This window comes from Mytilus edulis, chromosome 4 (assembly GCF_963676685.1).
Source record: "Mytilus edulis chromosome 4, xbMytEdul2.2, whole genome shotgun sequence".
Classification (NCBI taxonomy): Eukaryota; Metazoa; Mollusca; class Bivalvia; order Mytilida; family Mytilidae; genus Mytilus; species Mytilus edulis.
Window position 1 is genome coordinate 63,584,686 of NC_092347.1, and position 5,493 is coordinate 63,590,178.

The window sequence follows — 5,493 nt, forward strand, 5'->3', positions numbered from 1 at the left end:
GCACACACGACACAACACAGAAAACTAAAGAATAAACAACACGAACCCCCAAAAAAACCAGGGGTTGATCTCAGGTGCTCCGGAAGGGTAAGCAGATCCTGCTCCAGATGTGGCACCCGTCGTGTTGCTTATAAGATAACAAATCCGGTAAATAGTCTAATTCGGTAGGTTACATTTATGAAAGGGAAGGGGATTGTAGTTACGACGTAAGGAACATATCCGATATCATTTGTGAAACGGTTATTTCATAACGGTCAACCTACTCGTGATGCGTCCGTAAAATTTACGAAGAGATGTAAATGGTTGTATTCTAATTCAAGATGATATAAGAAAGAAAAAAAAGAAGATGTGGTATGATTGTCAATGAGATAACTCTCCACAAGAGACCTAAATGGAATAGCAATTAACTACTATAGGTCATCGTACGGCCTTCAACAATGAGCATAGCCCATACCGCAAATATAAAGCTATAAAGGCCCCGAAATCCCCATGTGGAACATTTCAAACGTGAAAACTAACGGCCTTATTTGTGTATAAAAAATTAACTACGAAAAACAAATTTGTAACACATACACAAACGACAACCACTGAATTACTGGCTCCTGACTTGGGAAAGGCACATACATACATGATGGGGCCGGGTTTATCATGTTAGACTACGTTATTCCTTATAAGTAAAGAACACGTCAACTTTTTCGTATAAGATGCAATACTACTATTGATATTTTTATTTTGATGCTATAATTTATAAATTGTGTAAAAGTCAAATTCAAATCTAAAAAGAGGTGAAAGTCGAGTTTATTGCAAATAAGTATCAGCACCTTACGGTGATACTTAACATATACCTCTAAATGATATTTCAATACTAGATATATGTATGCATGGAAAAAATTCCAATTTAGTAATTTCCGCAAATTTATAGGTTTGTCAGTTAGACCACTTAAATTCCCTATTGCAGTATTCCACATGTATTATTTAATGACAAACAATATATGCGCTAGAATTGGTTCATTGTGGGTTTTTCTATTGAACACCCATAGTGGGTTAGACTACACATTGTATCCTTGGTAGATTTTAAAAGGTAAGTAGTGTCTATTGCATAAACAAATCAAACATAAATCCCAAAGAAAGATCAGGTGACTGGTATTAAACTTCCCATTGGATATTGTTTTTATATTCAAAACTGTTCTTTAAACGATGCAATCATTTTAAATTTGAAGAGGGGTGAGGTTTTTAATTCTCTTCTGACCAAATCTTTGATCATTATCCGATTGTTCGCGGAATTATCATATCAAACTTATCATATTCAAACCCAATGAATCTGTTTTAAAGAAATATGCAATGCCATAATAACTGTAAACATGATTAAATTAAGAATGGAAATGGAATTGAGACAAACGTTGACTTGAATTTAATTGAAATGTTATGTGGCTATACTGCAAATTTCTTTACTTACAAACACACAGAACTTTCTATTCTAAACCATTTTATAATTAATTTCTAAACATGTTAATTTAGATTTCGTGTAAAGCATAATGTTTCTGTAATTTGAAATTCTTAGTTTATGCAATTTTGCTAAGGAAACTCTCAAAGTATTCACATATTCATGCATTATTTTACTTCAAAAGAAAATATTTTTGAATGTAATGTAACGAAATATTTTCAATCCACTGAATGTTGACCTCTTACGACTATTTGGAACTTCCATATTTAAGTCCTGATATTCCTTCCCTGTTAATGTATTCTTCGATATCATCATTACTTAGTCTTTTAACGGCACCATTCCTACAAATCTTACAATATCATTTTCCATAAAACTTATTTTTGTTTACATTAACCTGATTTAGAGTCGTTGAAAAGAATATTATATATTAATGTATGTAACATTTTATAAGGTTGAACTGCGTCATTTTGTAGCCTGTATCGATAATAAACTCATCATAGATCGCCAGACGCGCGTTTCGTCTACAAAAGACTTATTAGTGACGCTCGAATCCAAAAAAGTTAAAAAGCCCAAATAAAGTACGAAGTTGGAGAGCATTGAGGACCAAAATTCCTAAAAGATTTTTACCTATTTGTCATTTTAACATCGTTTAAAAAAGGAATCCAAAAACCAAGGAATCAATAGCATACACTGACAATGTCCTGTCATGATATTTTATTTTGATTGTCATGTCTATATGTGATTATGCACAACGAACGTTATCTCATCAATATTTTACTACAAATGGTCAACAGTTAAAACATGTGTAATTGAAGTTGTCTACACCGGATACATTCTTAAACGTAGAAAGGTGCATTGTGTTTAATTTTCTATACAAGAAAATGCATGTACCAATTCATGAATATGAAAGATGTTATCCATTCGTTCGATTTGATGAACTTTTGATTTTGTTATTTTATTAAAGACTTTCCGTTTGAAATTCTTCTTTGGCATTTGTGTTATTTTATTTTTTATCAAAACGTAGCATTGTATATTTACTGCTTTCTGAAACGTCAAAACAATCTTAACGCGACAACACACACCAATTCGACAGCAAAATATTGGAATCAAAATTATACTCTGAAGATTTAGTTCGACAAAACTTTTAAATGTGACGAAAACCCTAATTAAATGTACATTACAAGGAGTAAATAATATTTATTTTGATATCTGAAATTAAAGTTTATGAACATGGTGATATTTATTTCTCACAATCATCCCGGTAAGTCATTGAAACAATAGTCATGAAGAAAAGACAAGATATTAGCACATGTGCTAATTGTATACGTCGAGGGTATAACAAGCCCAGTAGTCAGTACTTAATTGATGACTTGATGTATCAATGAAGCATTGATATGGTAATAATTATAAATTAACTGTTTACAAAACTTTGATTTTTTTTTGGGGGGGGGGGATTTTCTATCTCAAGAATAGACACTCTTAGCTTTATTTGCAAAACCTTTTGGAATTTTTGGTCCTAAATGCTCTTCAACTTTGTTCTTTTTCTAAGTTTTGTCTTTATTATGATTTTTATTCGAACATCGTGTGTGTTTTGAAGACGAAGAATCAAATAAGAAAAAAAATCAAAACCGCAACTTGTGCAAGTCCATAAACAGATTTCAAAATCAAACGCTCAAACACAACAAACTCATGTTTAACAACTGTCGTATTCCTGACTTTATACAGACATTTATCAAGCTTAACATCTTACTTGTATGACAATAGCATATAATTCCATTATATTGAAAATAATGTGTGATTCAAACAAACATACACCTAAGTAAATAAAAAACCCAAGTCTGGATTACAGAATCTAAACCTTGGTATCTATGAGGATTTTATTCATTGTTGCTTCAAGTTGATCACTCTGTCAATAAATATTGATGTAACGAACAAACAAGGCTACTTACTACTGTTATGATGGTTTATTTTCCTTTTCTGCAATTAGTTCTGAAAGGAATAATAAGCCTGAAATTTTCTTTTAAATGACACGACATAGAAATAATTAGCTATAATGATCCTATATCTGATACTATGACTTTTAAACAATTAGCTCTAATGATCTGTATGTTCGTCTGATAATGTCGTTCGGATCTATCAGGTGTGAAAACCGACATTATGTTTACATTTTGTATCAAGTTCTTCAGTATTTTAAGCATGTCATCAATTCAAAATTACCATTACAATTATGACCGAGTTCAATTACAGGACACAACCTATTCATCACCTATTTATTTTATATTATTCTCTAAGGTTGCATGGTTATGAGGAACGTGCTCACAATGTCAAACAGGGGACAGTACGCAAAGGACAATACGTGATAGAAGGAAAACTATTTCAAGAATGTCACGTATCCGTAGGATTAAATTGCAGAATCAAATTACAATATTGCATTGTTATGAAGCACAAGCAGAAACACTCTCAATTGATTTGCTTTTTAGTAATGTATGATGTAATGTTCCTTAGCTTTGATGCATGGTTTTCTAGTTACTATCCATTCGTTTGCTGTGTTTGAGCTTTTGATTTGCCACTTCTTTTTTTTTTCATTTACTAAAGGACTTTCCGTTTTAAATTTTCCTAAGAGTTTTGTCATTTAACATTTGTCTTACTATAACTGTTACCCTATAATTGTAAAACGCAAGCAAAAATAATGCGGAAAGTCCATGTGCTATAGGGGAGAATCCGCTGATTTGTCTTCAATGTTATTTCTCGTAAAATCATGTTTTAACTCATAATTGCTGATGGCAAAATAACGAGAACATTTGTTTGTGTAAAGTGTATTCAATAATAAAAATCAAAATAGAAAGCTAAAACTACTAGCATTTGTATATAATTGACAGTCACACTATTTGTTGGAGGGTTCATTTACTTTTTATATGTGAAACTAATAACATTCGAGTACCTACATTGTTGTTCGCTAAATGTTAAGCAGGAAATATTTGCCATGTATACTGGTATTCAGGACGAATACAAGTTAAAATCCTATAGAAAATAACGGAAACAGTAGTATACCGCTGTTTGAAAGTCATAGCATGTTTGATTGACCGAGATATAAAGGATGGAAACTTTATCTAAACTGCATCCGGAAAACAATTTGTTAGATAAGACCATCGTTCACATGGTGGTTACTGCTGGATTTAACAATATATGTGATGAATATATGTACTCAGATCAAAGTTTTGGCGTCAATTTTTTTGTTATGGATATTGTTCTATACCATTCAAAGCTATCCTTAAGACAAAAATTTTAATGTTGTTATATAATAGCATTTCTGAATGTGTAAGAAAATTAATTAATTTGTATAAAAGAACAATCTTATCCAATTTATAGCAGCAATATTCAACAAATTTGGGTAATTCAATTTAAAGGTCTACTGGATTAAAAACATATCATCACTTAAAATTTTCTCGTACCGCATTTAAACTGATGTTAAGAGGACGTCCCTTTTGATTTTTTTATGTTTAAATATGCAGAAACTTTTGATTGAAATTTCATTTGTCCTATTGCGTGCATTACAAATCGCGCATTTTGGGAATTTTTCTTTACGTTTGCATGCAAATTTTGGCTTCAATTTACAGGTAACACGTTACAGTATTAAGATAATTTTTGTTTTTTTCCATGGATTTATGAGTTTTGAACAGCGGTATACTACTGTTGCCTTTATTATCTTTATGCCCAAAATAACCTGTGTCTACCAATTAAATGAATGCGCGCAAACGTTATGATTTCAAGTTCAAATGTAATGTTAATGCGCAAAAATGTTGAACACCGGCCCAATTTATATATGATATAATGAGAAAATCTTAAATATTGCTATAACGATTTTTCTTTTTGTCTCAAATCAACTGTTGATTAAAATGATGGACAATTCATGTACAAGGTACAAGTTTAAGTCCATAAAAAGATAAAACAAAAATACTGAACTCCAAGGCAATTTATCAAAGAGAAAGTTCACAAAAACTGACATAATCAAACTCTATCAATCAATGTAGTAAGTGAAAAGCAACTAC